General features: G+C 40.0%; 1 long non-coding RNA gene across 1 annotated transcript in view; it reads right to left on the bottom strand.

Annotated features, from left to right (window-relative positions):
• The window catches only part of LOC117283130, a 22026-nt gene extending 4036 nt beyond the window's left edge, over window positions 1-17990 (bottom strand). Inside the window, exons 1-2 of the long non-coding RNA XR_004514145.1 lie at window positions 17963-17990; window positions 2977-3011 (exon numbers count right to left, since the gene is read on the bottom strand). This is a non-coding gene — a long non-coding RNA (uncharacterized LOC117283130). The remainder of the gene's footprint in view (window positions 1-2976; window positions 3012-17962) is intronic.
• Window positions 17991-18220: the final 230 nt, after the last annotated feature.

Raw genomic sequence — 18220 nt, 5'->3', positions numbered from 1 at the left:
TAGATTCAATTCAATTGTTTATTATTTTTGTGCCACGTCAACAGCCGTAAGGCCAATTACAGACTTAGATGATAATAATAATAATAATAATAATAATAATAATAATAATACTGTAATATGGAAGGTTTTACTACATATATTTTACAATTTACAATTCTCCCCTTATATAGTGCCGCTGGGAGAAAATAAATTATGAAATAATAATTGAATGTCTCCAAATTCGTTCTTGATGTTCCTACACAACTCCCACTATTAGAGCTTCCAGCTAGGTTAGACACACAACCTCAAGCCTCCATCCATATCATTTGAAATTTTATTGTTAAGAAAGTACAGTATCTCATACAGCATTTATAAACATGTTACTTTTGCGGTTTACGCAGCGGTGAATGTTTAGCGTGTTGTCTTACTGAACTGCAGCCAAAATATGATGTTATCTTGGGTGACCACCAACGTCTCGGAGGAACCTTCTACCTCCGCCAATAGTACTGAAGGCAATTGTAATCTCTGAACTTGGAAACAAAAGTGTTCTCAAAGTACACACGGAACTGCAATGCAGGACCACAATCTGCATCCGTAAGCGTGTTTGCCACCTACATCCAAAGAACGCCAAAGTTATGTTTCATAAATATTTGCTTATTTTGTTCTGTGTAGTGGGTCCCTTACCGATTATAGTGGCCACGCGGTCTAAGGCATGAAAACTTTCGCTTGCTCCAACACTGGGATTGTGGGTTCGAATCCTATTAAAGGCATGGATGTCTGCGTTTATTCTGTGTTTGTGTGTGGGTAGTGGCCTTGCGACGGGCTGATCCCCCGTCCAAAGGTCCTAGCGACTCTCTAAGATTAAGAAACTTAAGTGAAACGAAGAGTTTCACGGATGTCATGTGCTCCAAGTGGGAGCAACAGGAATATAAGAAGAAGAAGAAGAAGAAGAAGTGGGTCCCTTGTCACCACGGCATGGCGCGTCCTCAGGTTACTGATGGAGGAGACGGTCTCCAGATATGAACAGTAGCTCCTAATAACTTGTATAAGTAATTGCGGACATCCGACATGAGGTGGTCCTCATGCTTGGAAGCTGGGCGTTGGACTAATAACTCGTCAGTGCAAATATAATTTTGTTACGGAATGTTATACAGGGCATCGGACTTGGACGGAATTTGACTCAGAAGAGAGACAGCGAACACGGTATTGAACCTTCGGTTTCCATAAAGTGTTGGGAAATCCTTCAGTTGCTGAGCAACTAACGGCTTCTCAAGAAAGACTCAATTATATGTAGTTAGTGTGTGTTTGTTTGTTATTATCATAATATAATGAAATTTGGAGATCCATATGTGCGAGTGTGTGTCAATACAGGCGAGCCCCAGCTTACGAACATAATGTCTTCTTTGAAATATATAAGTTGAATTTTCCTTAAAGTCCGTAAGTAGAGGCTTGTCTGTGTGTTGTAGTGTATTGTAGTGTAGCGTACTTATAACAACCCCGGTTGTAGTTCGTTAAAAATCAACCAAGTTTCGGAGGAACATGTCGCCACAATCTTCGGGATCGAAGAGTAAATTAAGCGAGAAATCCGCCTGGTGGAATTCCTGAGCTCTGCTTGCAGGAGAATTTTGTTACATTGCTGCACGGCGTTATATCGCACAATACACAAACATTTCTAACTCAAACCTGATTTATTTAACTCTGTTCTAAAGCTTGTGAACCAAAATATTTTTAATTTCAAATGAATTTAGCGTGTTCCAAATCAGTATGCATAACCCACAGTATCTTCGAAGACAGTTCAGGAACACACATGGCTGAAACTGAAGGTTGCCACCACCATGTTAGGCCGAAGGGGACCTGTCTCATGTCATGACTTGTCCGGCTTAGAGCGATGTTATGACGTCACTAACAGGTGTTAATTGTAGGATCTGCACCTGATGCCTCCAATTAACCAGAAGAGGATAAAAGTATTAAATATAAATGATGATTTATCACGTTATTTATGTCAATATTTGGAGCGATTTGCGTCAGAAATATTGTTAAAGCCATCGATATTCAGAGCTGCCATTTTTTTCCTTAAACCTTCCACGTCCTCTAACGGCGAAAGGAACTCCCTTTTATTCAGCCACGTAGCTATTAATACACAAAGAAGATTTGGACGGTCTCTGAACTCAATAACATCCCTCAGAACTTCTAATTATTTCTGCCTCAATGACTTTCTGATTCTCAAAATCATTCACACTTACAGGAGCATACGGTAGTGTGGCTGATTGAGAAACTATGCTATAAGCCAGAAGGTTGCGGTTCGAGTTCCAATGAGGTCATTGGATTTTTCAATTGATCTAATTCTTCCAGTCGCACCGTGTTCCTGGGGTCGTCTCAACCTCTAACAAAAATGAGTACCAGGGATCTTTACGGAATTAAAGGGCTTCAGGCGCGTAAGGCTGACAACCTCACGGCCATCTCTGAACCGACTGTCTAGAAAATGTGGGAGCCTCGACGCCCCACAACCTATGGGCCTCCACGGCCTGTCACAGGGATAGTTTTTATTTTTTTTTTCAGGCTTATAAATACTTCAAGTTCACAAAAGTTCTGATCTCAGGCCACTGCACAGTGTCAACGTTCCTTCTTATAGCTCGAAGGTCCGTCTTCCTGTGTGGCTGCTGTACTTACCATTTTTTGGTACAAAGTAAACGAGGCAATATCATGGAAGACACAAACGTAGAGGCGGAGATAATATTAAAAGAATATTAAAAAACTTGTTCGGAGAAAGCGATTCGTGTTCAACTGGCTCAGGATAGAGTTCAGTGGAAATTTCGGAAAAATGGAAGGAATATTCTCCTTGCATGAAGAAGGGAGGGGATTTCATTAGTAAGTTAGTGATTATCGACCTCTCAAAAAGGAATGAGCTCCATGAAGCTATTTAGATAGTAAATCAGCCAATGTAGGATATTACAGAGACCACGGGTTCTATGCAATATTCGGAAATGGTTCACTTACCTTCCCTTTCAATCGATTATACAGCTGCAGTTTACCTGAAACCAAGAAAAGAATGGTCAGTAGTCCTGCTTCCTAATCATGAGAACCGACCTTCAGAACTCAAGCCAGACATCAGCTAGTCTTACTCTGGTTTCCCGTCATGTTCCTTCATCCCTTAACGAATATTCCTGATGGTGTCTTAAATTAGTGAAGGACCGCTGCACTTTCCCAGTTCTCTAAGCCTCCCTCATTTCGACCCTATACAACGTAAGCAAATAACGAACATGTAATAACATGACTCCAAAAACTATAACTTACACGGAAATAACAGTCATTCTGGGTTTTGTTCTGCATGTCCTATTCGGAATTCTATTTGACCTCCCTTAATTTTCATAACCAAGCATTATAGATTTAATTCAGCACACGGAGTTAAGCTAAACTTTCTTTAGTTAGCAATGAAAGACTTAACGGTCGTTCACAGTTGCCGCGCGGTCTAAGGCATGAACTGTCTTCGCTCGCTCGAACACTAGGATAGTGGGTTCGAACTGTAGTGTGTGTGTGAACTAGCAAGAGCATTATAGTTAGTTGTAGTTACAATTCATAAGTGTTCAATAAATCCAATTATCAATCCAAACCTCTTCGACAATAGTTCCAAAAAATCGTGACAATATTAAAATGGGTGTTAGAGAAGTACGATGACGTGGTATGGACTGGATTCACCTGACTCATGATAGGGACGGAAGGGGGGGCCTCTCCTGAACATGCATATGATCATTCGAGCTCCATAAAATGTTGAAAATATTTAAGTAACATGGAGACCAGTGGCTTCTCACGGACGCAGTTCTGCGGAGTCGTTCGTTAGTCACATTAAATCTGATGACGGAAGTAGATTCAGCCTGCAAAACGCTGCGTTCGAAAACACTGAGGACGATGCAAAATGTTCAGAATATTTCCGACGCTCGCTTATACGAATTATTCTAGTTGGGGACCAAAATTATACTTTAGCGACCGCCTCTATGCCGAATGAGTATGAGATGGGCAGTGCAGGTAGTACACATCGGGAAAAGCAGAATGTTAACAGGATTTCGGTGAGAAAACCAGGAGAAAAGTCCACTAGGAAGATCTATACATAGGTGAGAGGATAATATTAAAATAAGTCTTAGAGGGATAGGATGAGATGGTATGGACTGTATTGATCTGGCTCAGATACTGACGACGGTAATGAACCTTCGGGTTCCATAAGTATTTTTTGAAATTCTTGAGTAGCAGAGCGGCAGGCAGTTTCTCAAGATGGGAACCGCTCCATGGAGTTAGTTGTATGCAGAATAAGCCATGTTTGAAATCGCAAACTTTATGGATGTTTTAAAAAAATCCCTAAAAAACATATTTTTTCCATCATGTTACCTTAGCAGAAAACACTTATACCTTGTCACCCTTAGTTGTTTTAGAATGTGGTGGAATTGGCAGGGGGAGGGGGTGCCGGACTGTCAAATTCCACGCACGTCTGAAGGTTCCACACGAAAAGGGAACGTAAGGGGACCGTGACAAATTGACAACAACGAAACCTGAGAAGCTTTTATTTAAAGTGCTAGGGGTGAGTCAACGAAACATTCATCATAGTAAAGAAACGTGGAAAAGCAGTCTCACAACACATACTACAACACATATGAGTATTAAGTCTTCTCGCAAGCTAACTCCGTTTTACGCCTTTGTACTCCTGCAATTAACATTCTTCTAACTCCGTTTTATTTCTAATGTTTTAAATTCTTATTCTACCACTCTTTTTAGTGGCTGCTTACCTTGAATTCTGCGTTATACAACAGCGGGGTGGACCCTACGGAAACAATTCGTAGGGGTGTTAACAGCTCCGTTATATAGTAATGGACGTACATTATTGTCGCGTATGTTGTACGCATTATCCAGCAACGGGCTCTTTACCATGAATTTGTCTCTATGAGAAAGTGTTTATCGAGCCGTTGCCTAGCAATGGATCTCCGTCATAATTAACCTCACAACATTTGAGATTCTCAGAGCTGTCCTATATTAATTAATGTCTCTTGGGATATGACGCCGTGTGCTTCATTTGTAGTTTGTAAAAGTAAAAGATAAAATTGTCACTGTTCTTAATTAATTAAGCACTATGCAATAAGGAGACATGGGGGAGCGGACCTTGACCTTGACCTTGACCTTGACCGCGGCGTTAGATGGAGGTGAGTAATCAACTTCACACCTGGCCGCTTTAACCTCTGGGAAACACCCACGCCGGTAACTATTGGATACGAGGCTGGGTGGGCCTCAGAGAGAAATATTGCCCTTACCGGGATTCGAACCCCGACCGTTCAGACCGTAGTCTGTCGTTATACCGACTGGACTACCCCGTCTCTTTTACTTGTATAGTAGTTTGTAGATGGTTTAACGATATCATCAGTTACTCAGAATATTATGTGTAAGGCAGCGTTACAGCTATCCCTGTTACAGGCCATGGAGGCCCATAGATTTCTGAGACGTCGAGGTTCCCATATTTTGTCTACACATTCAGCTCACAGATGGCGTTGAGGCAGCGGTCATGGTCTAATTTAAAATACAAAAGCCGGAAGGTCGCGGGTTCAAGTCCCGATGTCATTGGATTTTTCAGTTGACCTAATACTTCCAGCCGCACTAGGCCCCGGGGTTTACTCAGTCTCTAACAGAAATGAGTACCAGGAATTAATTAAATAATTTTTCTGGGGAGTAAAGCGCGGCAGGCGCGTAAGGCTGAGAACCTTACCGCCATCTTTGAACCGACTGTCTAGATAATGTGGAACCCTCAAGGTCTCACAACCCTATGGGCCTTCAGGGCCTGGTACAGGGATAGCTTTACTTTACATTTTTTTATTCTGGCATTTCCTGGAGTGACTGAGGGAAACGACGAGGAATTGAAGTCAGGACAATTGGTGTCCCGGCGAGGTTCGAATCGGGTGCCTCAAAAATGAGTCAGAAGAATTTCCGCCTGAACGAACTTGCTTGATGTAGACCGGTAGATATTTATCGGCGTTTCGGTAGAATCTAAATGCTTCAACTTTACGGTAGGAGGATACGAATCATGAAGTATGATTTTAACGTTATTTATACGTACGTAGCTACATTTGTACGCATTCTGCTGTAAGCAAGCATACTTGTCAGCTGTCACGCGAGATGCTTTGAGAGAGACAGTTACAATGTTTGGTTTCCGGATGACAAAAGTAAGATTAGTGTAAAAATAATTAATGCTAATAATATTTTCACGTGTAGGGGTGACTATAGACGGGATTTGGATTGTTGAATGGATTTATTGACCACTTACACACACGAGTTGGAAATACAAACAGAGCTACCGCTAATCTCCATAATTCACTATCACCACATCACACGCTAAGCCTTTTCCAGCCTGTTGTGTCTCCACCATCCATTCTCTGGCAACGGCCTCTAACAATGGAGATCTTTCAGCTTCACGCGTTCAGATTCTATCTTCACAGACTCCCTTGCAGAGCTCCATAACAATTGACTCTGTCACTTGCTTATAACATCTCGGCACGAACCACGTATAAACACCCCGTTTTCAACAACTCTATTGTTGAATGCGTATTCGTTGCCGCAGGAACGTGTTTCCCGTACCGTTGCCCAGAAACAGTCGTTGTTAACAGAGTCACAGCTTAGTAACGGATCTATACGCCACAATATCTTAGACTTCAAAATTGTCATCGTGTTAAAAATCTATAATTTGTTATTATAGTTAAAATTATTACTTAAATAAATAAATACATAACATTATTATGACCTCTTCTATATCATAGAGTGTTAAATTTATGCGAAGAAGTTTTTTTGGTACACGAAGAGACTCAAAGGGATAAAATAGGAAGATACAAGAGGCCGCCTGTAAATTAATAGTTAACAAGAACTGAGGATGGTTTAACATACTTATGGAGACTTTTATTACCTTTTATTACCTTTTCTTCCAGCCTTAATAGTCATAAGTACTGGTCATAAATAAAAGAAATTCCTGCCGCTGGTCCCCTCTCTCGTGACTCTGAAATAAGAGTCCATTAGCTGCATATTCTTGGACTAAATCACATCGCGCCGCTGCCAAGATCCCAGGCGCTTATTCTAGGTGTAATTTCGGAGCTAATTTCAGTCAATAGGCTCTTTCTCATTTAACGAATCTTCCATTCTCCCTTGAGACTTATCTTGCCAGTTCTGTCGCTTTAGAATGAAGGTTATAATTATGGCTTATATATAAATTGTGGCCTTAGATGTTAATTTGAATAATTTTTTCCGTTATCCGTTTTGAAAATTGTTTAGTGCGTTCGTTGATAGGTAAACATAAAGAAAATTTTTTCCCGTGCTTAATTAGTTAAGCACTATGCTATGAAGACGTATGGGGAGAGTGGAGTGGAGCGCACCATTCTTGACTTCGGCACTCGACGGAGATGAGTGGTCAGTTTCACGCACAGGTCGCTTTACGCCCGGGGGGGGGGCCTCCGTACCCAGGCTGATTGGGCCTCGGAGCCGGTCTGGATGCTATGGAATACAGAAAAATATTGCACTTATAGAAAATCAAACTCTGGTCGTCCAGCCCGTAACCTGTCACTATATCGACCGAATTATTTGGATTATTTTTTATTCTGAATTCGTAATGCATTTTATATTCTCTGTCTAAAACATCTCTGAGGATATATCATACCTTGAGTAGGCAACCTTATGGAAAAGAATGTCCCATATATTCAGCGGGACATCAGGTATAGGGATTTTCGTCCCTATCAAATGCTGAAAACAGTAAACTTCTAATTCTGACGTAACTATGTACGTCACTGTCTGATGAAGATGCACATTGAGAAATATTTTAGGCATCTTATTCTATTCCTATTGCTTCCACTTGTAACATTGGGCATCCGTGAAAAGCTCGGTTCACTTCACTTTCTTAATCTTAAACATTCGGTAGCACTCCTTGGACGGGGGATCAGCCCGTCGCAAGACCGCTACCTAACACAAACACAGAATAGCGTAAACAGACATATATACCTTGAGTGGAATTCTAACCCACGATCCCACTATTCGAGCGAGCGAAAACTTTTCCTACCTCGAACGGCGAGGCCACTGTGTTAGGCATTTTAGACATATAATATCATAAATTGATAGAATGTAATGTCGCAAGTTCTTGTAATTCATATTTTGTTATCCTGTGACGCGACGCAGTGTAGTCTGGTAGGCTGATAACGTAGTTTCGGATGAATATAATACCCTAGTCTTTGGGTTGGTAGATAAAATAAACATGTGCTTCCAAAACTTCGGTATTTTCTTAAGATTATACCAGGTATAACCCATAACACATAATTCGTAGCAACCTCACTGCGAAAAAGTCATAACCAACTACAGAATTTAACATTTCAAGAAATTCTAGTGGTGATTCGAGATTTATGAATATTACCGAATTAATTATCATAAAGAGGACTGACTTGTAATCCAACAACCATATTCACCTCAACCCAATGAATATCTCCTTTAACAGTAACTGAGTTATATTGACTATTTCTTTGCAACCTGACTAAAAACACATCTCCTTTCTAAAGTTACCTGATGATGGTATATTTTAATTAACGTTGTTGGATTTCTGGAATTTATCTATCATCTAGTATTCCGAACAGAACGCACTGGACTTCCTTCCATTCTTAGTTGGTGTGGAGACGTTTACACGGACGAGTCCGTTGGAAACACTCGACAGCCTATATTATTAAATTCCCACAGAAACAACCATTTTAATTACTTAATTTATGAATATTATTCCTCTCTTCAATAAATATCTGCATATGCGTACCTTTTTCTTATACTCAGGAGCAAGCAGTTTATACTATGAGGGACACTCAGTAAATTGGTCATAAATGGATATAAAACATAAAACATATGATATTCGAACCTGGAAAGAACACACACTGATAACTATGTCCCATCCCATATGCGTCGAAGTCTTTTCACTGTTGTCTCAACCACTTCCGCATCTCCGTGTTTCAACCTCTTCATCATCAGCGAAATGTTTGCCAACAAGGTGGCAATTTCCTGACCCAATTGTGAACCGCTTTACGCGACAAACACTTGGCACCGTAACAAGGAAGCATTTCTTTCTCAGTATCCTTTGTATTTAGTCCTTTTGCTCACAAAATATAACGCATAACAGAACGCTGCTCTTCGGTAATAAACTCCGCAAACACGGTCGCCATTTTGATCACTGAAGCCAGCCTCTGAACATGCGCATGCGCCTCTGCTACCTAGACTGTCATGAAGCTGGATTGTGCTGCTACCTAGTGATATACACAGAAAACCTATTATAGCTGTTTTACTTCCATCTGTGACCTGTTTACTGACTCTCTCTCTCGTAGGTTGTACTCAGATCGTTTTATGTGACTTAAAGCGTCACTGACTAGACTTTCGTAGTCTCTGAAAATATGTCACATTAGAAGACAGCCACTGTTAATTCGAACGTTACTAGTTCAAAATTCTCGCTTACTCTAACTCTGTCTTCAAGCCTGCTAGAATCTTGAGTATGTCAAAGGATGGAGACTTGAGAGAAAATGGAAAAATGTATATTAAATAAAAGACTAGAAAGAAACTAGAGAAAGTACATTTCTTTTGTTCTTCATATGTCAATACTCTGTTCATAATCCTGCCCATAGGCGTATGATGTTCATATTTGCTGCCTCTAGACGGCAGTAACTAGCTATATCATAGCAAATGCCAAAGTCCAACATCACTAGAAAGAAAGCAGGCTACATCCTGCAAATCTGAATTTCGAAAGTCGCCTTGGTCACTCGGGACTTTAAGAAGCTTTCCAATAGCGAGCCTTCCATGAGAGTTTCATAATTTAAATATTTTCACAGTGAAGGATCATTTGAACTTGCGAATACGTTGAATTGATAGCGAAGGACTACAGATAATTAGTAGCCTCTCAAATCTTGGGGTTAAGTGGGGGGGGGGGCTAACACCGCATCACGATAAAAGATCACTATGTTATCAATTTTAACATTTGGCGGATTCTTGCGAACATGGTAATGAACCCACACGTTCCTGATAATTTGTTGAATTTGTTAAGTAATTTTATTTGCTTCTCAACAAGGACTTATTCCAACGTGCTAGTTAGTTACGCTCCTTACCCTTATAACACACCAGAGTCTACCTGGCTGAAAGCACAGACAGGGCATCTTGGCCCCTCTGACATTGGTAGTTTAGAAAGAAGCTTACAATTATGTTACCTTAGCCATGTTAAAGGGATAGCTTTACCTTTTTATCTTCCTTAATTAGGAACCAGCCAATTTCTGGATCAAAGATGAAACCACAGACTTAAAGTCCGAGGATGTGTTAATGTGCTGCCTGATCAGAGCTTCACGACGTATATTTACAGCAACAGGAAATACAAAAACTAATTTGTAAGTTTTATACGACGTGGAATGGTCACCTTCTTTAATTTCTTTTGGGTGGGGTGAGACTGAGTCCACTTGGTAAGTGGACCTATTGTAGCAGCCCCGGATGTAATAGATGATGATGAATGTGAAGCAGTCCGTGGAATGAGAATTGGCAGGGGAAACCGAAGTACTCGGAGAAAACGTGCCCCAGTGCCACTTTGCCCACCACAAATCCTACATTACATGACCTGGGCTCGCACCCGGGCCGCCGCTGTGGGAAGCCGGCGACCAACAGCCTGAGCTACGGCACGACCTAATGGTCACCTCAGCCCATCCACTTTATTAGAAACTGAACTTGATCTGGAAGATGCAGGCCTTCCTTCTCAGAAGGGAATCTTGTTCCCTCGGAAGTGTTAGAAGTCTTCGCAGTGAAATTTCATTTTAGTCATATATGGGGTCCTGTATAGGGGCACTGCGGGGTGCATATTAACTATTTGAAATTACGAATAACGACATCCAATATGTTTTCTCTCCCATACATTTAATACATACGATGGGGGTGAAACCATTTAAGAAACGAAGGGTGCATTTCTTTGTAAGACAGAGAGAGATAAAAGGGAAGAAAATCCTCCTTTAGCCCCTGCTGGTAAGTAACAGGGTACTGGTTCTCCTACCCTTGTATAGGGGATGCAAAACTCTATCATTTTTCTAACTTCTACCTTGGAGGAGCACATAAGTTCTACTTTATGCTTCAAAGCTGATTGAACACACCCAATTTTCCATCATTCATGTTTAACAATCCACGCATTTGTCGAGGGAGCATTAGGTTTAAATTTAAAATGAAGGACAGCGTCTGGATTTTATGCAATTTATATGTTTATTTAGCAAGTTTATAAATAGTTCAGGTACGACTATATAGCGCCGAATATGAGGCTTATTACCGAGTAAAGAATTTCAAAGGATATGGAAGAAAGCGATCGTTGCCTAATTTGAACTCTCATATTTGAATTTACCTACTGATCCCCGTCTATTTGACACTGCCTTATTTCAGAATACAGACCGCCTTGTGGCAAGATTGGCGAATGCTAGACTGGAAATTATTTTGATGGAAGGAGTCGTGAATTAATGGAGGTACTATCCTCACACTTGCCTGGAAACATTGAGAAAAATCATGAATGGTTTCAGAATAGCCAGTTTTCCAGCTGAGAGTAGAGCTGAGAATCTCCCAAATACAAGTTTAGAGCGTTGCTACACAAACCTGCTCAGTTATCTGCCTGTAGGAACTGAGAAATATCACCAGAACGTATAAAGGATAAGGAATCTGGGAGCGAGATCTGAACTTGTGGCCTCCAGATTATGAAGCAGAGAGACACCCATGCGACCACGACTTTCCGTGTCCGAATTATAAATCGTGATCTTCTGACTAAATGGATATGTAAATTTGAGTATGAAATATGCGGTATTCTGAGGACCATTAGAGACATACTCGTAATTTATAAATGAAATGAAAAGAAAAGCATAGAGCGCATGAAGATAAGAAACAGCACGAGGACATAGAAATGATGAACAAGGGGGAAAAGAGAGGTGTAGGACAAATAAAGCAAATTAAAATGAGGCAGAGTCTGTAAATTTAAACTTCTTAACATAAATAATATGATATACGTGATGAAATAAGATACCAAAGAATGACAAAAATAATATTACTCCCATTTTTTGGTTCTCAAGAAATCAAAAGCAATTCATTCTGGGCCCAGTATTGATGCCTAATGGAAATTACCGACATTTGCAGCTACTCTAGAGAAAATTCATGCGCTCTCGCTCGAGTTAACATAAAACAATATTTGAAATATGAAGCAAGACTAAATATACTATCCCCTTAAATGACATCATACTCCCAACTGAGTCGTTTCATGTCTCATTACAAATATTTATTAAAAAGACAATAAACGAACTCTAGAGGGAAAAACACTGAAATCTATTACGTGAGAATTAAATTTTGAGATGAGGAGTGGTATGGGAGGTTCACATTCGAAAGGGTTGGGCCACAAGAGAGGCGCACATACCGGCAATGAGAGAGTGCAGCGGGGATATCCTGTTGCAAGTGCCCCCATCTCATATCGACGGTGGAGGGAAATTGCATTTGGGAATATCTTACCACTGAATGGAACAGAGGCATCGGGTTGTTACTCCAGGAGACCCTTGGATGGAAGTGAAATATTCAAGGGGTGAAGTAATCTAACATGGAAGGTGGGGGCCAGGATCATGTCGGCCCACAGAGAATATTCCCATCGAATGTACTTGCTTCTCTCACTGCTGTTCGTTCCTAGTAACACTGTCACTAAAACATGACCACCTTCGTACGTCCGGGAGGTTAAGACAAGAACGGCCAAATTCTGTTGCCTATACTGTACCCTAACAGACAGGTGTTACACTGTGTTCCACACAGTTTGATTTATTTCACATATGAAATATGAGCTGAGTGGAAGATAAACAACATTACGGGTTAGAGAAGTTTAGGTTGTCAGATTATGTCTGCGCAGTCGACTATTACGCAATGTCTTGCGTTTCCTCCTCCCCCCTCCCCATTCCGGCAGACGTTCCAGTGATTGGCTTGGTATGGGTTAGGTTAGGTTAGGTTTGCGCAGTAGGTCACTGAGCATTCACCGGCGTATCCAACGGAGCAATGAATTTATCGAGAATTATTTAAATTATATTAAAGTAAAAATGTAATTAAATTACAACTAATAAAAAAGACATTTTAATTGTCCTCAATTTTTCAAAATTCATATAATTTATGATTATTTTAAATGTTTCGTCTTCCATGTTGCGGAAATAACATAAACTTCATATTTTTGGAAAATTTTGAAGATATAACACTTCTAAGAGCTTAAAAAATAAAACAATCTTTTTTAAATATCGATTTATTTGTCCCACTCTCTTTCCAAATATTTCTTCCTTACCAAGTTATGGAAATCAATCTTCTCCAAATCTCTGAAGTTTTAGTTTTCTTCACAATGATCATAGTGTCTTAAAATTTCCGTCTGCTTGTGACCTCTTAATTTTCAAGAATTATCTTCGAATATGAAATTGATCATATCTTCCTACCACTGTTACTTTTCGTTAAGTCCTACTTCCACTAACTTCCGTTCTTTCAAACAATGACCGAAGGTTTGATATATTCGAAAATATTCGGTATATTCGACACGGCGGTTAGCTTGACACTAATTGAGATTATGGTCGTGATATTCTTTAGCATTTCATCAGTCTCAGATATTCCGTTACAATAACACAGAGTGTCACAACTCAGAAGATTATAATTTAAAAACAATAACCGTGTTTTGGGATCAGTATCTTGTGGATCATAGCATTTATAAGGAACCGAAAATTCTTGAATTTTATACATTACGGAGGAGAACCTCATTATATTATTGCAAGAAAATAATAAATTAGGAATGTTCTTGTAATATTTGAGGCTTTCACGGTCTCTTCGCTTTGCAGATTTCTTATATTTTTTCTTCTACCCTGAAGATGGAGGCGATACGTTCCTCCGAAACGTCGGTTAACACCACATATACACGGTGCCAAATCCAAGAAGACTGCTTTCTTCATAGGAATGTTCTTATCACATCTCCTCTATAGACACAGAATCTGCTCTTTGCTACTGAATTCGACGAAGTAAACAAAAGACATATAAAAGGAAAGAAACGTTAACGGCACGACTGCAAGAAAAGACAAAAGCGTTAGTAGCGTACAAAGTTTTACAACGGAATTTTGACTGTGTGTCAGTGACAAGCAAATCTTAGTGACAATGAGATTATAATGCAGACGCCTTGTGAAGTTCCTTTTATTTTCTTTCTCTTTCCTTATTTCCCTCTTTCTCTTCCTTGGGCCTCCAGATTCTAACAGCCTTAATTTAAAATTTTAAATTATATCATCGCTGTTCTTTAAGTTATACACGTACATGCCATCCAATTTCTTACTTCAAAAGTTTTGATATTTATAAATGCAGACGAAGAGTAATTTGAGAGTACAAATCAAGAGAATATTGTCATCGAAACTGACTTATCCCTGAGAAATGTCGGAATTTCTCATCTTGAAGGTGATCAGATGTGATGTAAATAAAACTTCATTTCTCTTTCCTCATTTCTTCCTGCTTTTGTTTATTTCTCTCTTTATTCTCCATTTCCGAATGATTTGCATTTTATTCATTACATCTCTCTTCAGAGACATTTCTCGGAGAAAAAAGGAAACAGTCCTTCAGTAAATAAGAGAAGATGCGGACCAAAAGAACGAGCCAAAGTGCATGAGCAGCAATAATACTGTATTCTAATGGCAGTAATATCCCATTAATTTCACTGGTAAGAAAAGCCTCTGAGTGAAGTGTATAGGGTATTAAAGGAGCAAACATTAGACTATTCAGAACATTAGGTGCGGTAAGCTAACTAACTAATTTCATGGAGATGAGCCCTTCTTGAGACGTCGCCAGTTGAGTAGGAAGAACTTCCTAATATTTTACTGAACTCGAAAGTTCATTGCCGTATTCACAAGAGCCCTCCACTGGTCCCTACCCTGAGCCACATCAATCCAGTCAATATCTCCCTTCCTATTTCTCTAAGATCCATTTTAGCATTATCCACCCACTACTTCTTGGTCTTCCTAGTGGTCTCTTTCCTTCTGGCTTTCCCACCTATATCCTATATGCATTCCTCTTCCCCTCCTTTAGCGCTTAGGTGGAATAAGAATGAGAGAAATTATGCTAAATACAAACATTCGATAGAAACTTTAGAAAGGTAGCATGAACCTCGAAATTTGGAAATGAACTGACAGTTATGCAACGGATGCAAGACTGTTCCTCGTCCAGAGCAGCACTAGAATACAGGCTCCAAGGACAGATGCTAGGGAAAGCATATGAAAAGTAGTGTAGGATCAATAGTGTGGTTTGCTTCCGAACAGGGAATGTAGTATAGAAACGCTCTGATGAGGAAGATGAAGACAGAACAAGTGATTTTAATTATTATGTTACTGCCTCAAGTGCTTCATAAGACTTTAATATACAAGTTTGTCCACATATCTTGCAGACATGTTAGTCATGAAATGTAATAGTTACTGAAGCCTTTTATAAAATACATTATCTTTGATGATTTATTTCATGCATACCTTGATTCGGATGAAGACATTTGTTTGTCTTGACTATACCACTACAATTACTTATTTCACACCAAAATAAATTGGACAGGATTTCGTAATAAGAAGCCTTCACTCAGAATAGGTAAGGTCGTGAAGAATAATATAGAAGAAATAAGCTAAGCATAAGGAGCACATCAAGAAAAATTCTGGTTGTTAAAGATATCAGAGTCTGAGAGCACTAGAAGCTTGAGATAGACCTAAAGTGTGAAGTTGAAAAAATAATTTATAATAGAATATCTGATGTTCTCAGGATTGCTCATATGAGAAATACTATCGTAAGGGATTTTTAGCGATGTAAATCGGAAGAAATTTATTGACGCTTCGGAGTTATGTACCGCCTCCAGCTTCAGAGTTTAAGATATGATAAGCAAGGAATTAAAAGCAAGCATTCACCTTGGTGCTTGGTTCTTCCTTGTAAATTTCTTAGCGTCTTGTTAGCCCTGAATAACGAAGCAGTACTTCTCTCCGAAACGTCGATGAACTTTTACTGCACTACACAGTATTATAATCCAGAATATATACATTTTCATAAATTATTTCGAATATCTCTCATAGTAAATATAATTTGTAGGCTTTGTTAGTGTTGAATCGTGTGATTCTGAAACAATAGAACGCATTTGAATAGACTATAATTACTAACTGCTAGAGGCAATCCAAGCACCTTGGAGCTCACATTTACAGGTTCTGTCCACGACTTTACTAATTACCGTAGGAAAATCATCTTCATACTATAATTAATTACTCTCTGTTTGAATAGTGCGAAGCTAAACAAAAGCAACAGTTAAGACTGAAAGATTTTTGGAGCAGTGAGGAATATTCGTCTTGAAATTTGTCGCCATTACTTCCAAAAATTTAATTAAAACCTTTTAATAAATTTTAAGAGGTTATTCTCCAACTGTAGTATAAGAGAAATTGTAATTGCATTACTTGTTCATTGTGTTTATGTTCGCAAAATACGGGTTCACAAAGAAGCTTTGAGTGATTTATATCATTAGAGAGGTCACTTTGATGAAATTAAACAGCGAAATTCCTAAGATTAAAATCTTGAAATTAGAAAAAAAGTGTCCTGCATTATTAAGAAGTCATCCTTATTTTGTGAGATTTCGTGCTCTCATCGCTTCGAATTTCAATAATAATATTCTTCTTTATGTGAGTCAGTGTAGTTTGGTAGAAAGACACCAAGCAGCATTACATCTAAGAAAACTTAACACTGTCATGTCAACTTTAATTCCAAAGATAATGTAATATTAATCTAACTATATATATAACAGATCGTCTGACTATACAGGGTGTAAATAAATGTATTGTCTCGTGTTTCCTAGGCAACGTGACAAGAAATTTTATGGGTCTCAAATTTGGACGAATATTTATTGGACGATCGCTCCTTGCACTCACAAATACAATTATTCGAACTTATAAAGTCTTCGGACCTTCTTTCTTCAGTTTTATACACTCTCGCACCTGTATTCTCGGTGACGTGTCTTCTGCTCTGCTCGGAGTTCAACTGTCCTTAGCTCTCGTCGCATACGAACTCTACTGGTCTCTTGTCGGATACGAACTCTACTAGTCTCGTGTCGGATAGGAACGCTACTGGTCTCGTGTCGGATACGAACTCTGCCGGTCTCAAGTCAAAGTCACATTGAGATTGACGGTCAGTCAGTCAGTCAGTAAGTCTTGGTGTGGAGCCCCATGTGGGGCTCGTGACCAGATATTTATTACTATTTGACAATTACGGTTTTGTTTTTGTGGGGCCCCCTCTCTGACGAGAGGACGGGTCTGTCTCTTGTATATGCTGCTGGCCCTTGCCAGCGCAGTGTTTCTTGGGTCCTAGTCCCTTCGAACTCGCGACCACATTTGAATCTCTCGGATTCGAGACTTCTCTTTTCGTCGCCTCCTACGGCTTGCAGGGTCACCGTGGAGGTATTCGACCCCGCCTCCACAAGGGTCAACACTGACGAGTACTCTCGTTATGTGGCTTCTTGTCGGATACGAACACTTATATCCCGCATTCATACTGAATAGAGAACACCTTGCGGAAGGGTTAATTTCAGATGCCGCGGGAATACGTGTCTGCCTCAAACAACTCATTTGTAAATAAGGCTGGAAATCCCACTGTTATACTTTCATTTCTGGGGCAACGATTTCCTAGGAATTGCTGCATAGGAATTGCTAGCCGTTGACCAGTGATGGACGTATTATCGTCTGGCCTTCCTGGCGGTATGTCACATTATGTTACAGCGCTCTGTGGTAGATAGATAGGTTCAATCTGATCACATTTTGTTAATACACCCACGTCTGGAAACGCTTTGTTTACGCGCTAGGGCCTCTGAAATGTGAATAAGGACGTCATTACCTCTTACCTCTGTGGCCTACTGGTGACATTTATATAACATTTCTCCAAGAGACCTTACCTGAGCTGCTGGAAGTGGTGCCTTTGGAAGTCCGCCGTGAAATGGGATTCCAGCATGATGGTGCCCCGTTACACTGCACTAATATCGTCCGTGAGTATTTGGATGAAACCTTTGGCAACAGGTGGATTGTACGTGGAAGCCCAATAACCTGGCCCTCTCGCTCCTATGACTCGACTCCACTGGATTTCATTCTCTGGGGGTACATGCAAAGCCTGGTGTACGAGACTCCAGTGGAGACACAACCTGGTCGTGTGGCAA

This window comes from Cryptotermes secundus, unplaced genomic scaffold (assembly GCF_002891405.2).
Source record: "Cryptotermes secundus unplaced genomic scaffold, Csec_1.0 scaffold661, whole genome shotgun sequence".
Lineage (NCBI taxonomy): Eukaryota > Metazoa > Arthropoda > Insecta > Blattodea > Kalotermitidae > Cryptotermes > Cryptotermes secundus.
Note: the sequence above shows the minus strand (reverse complement) of the source record. Positions and strands in the feature narration are given on the sequence as shown.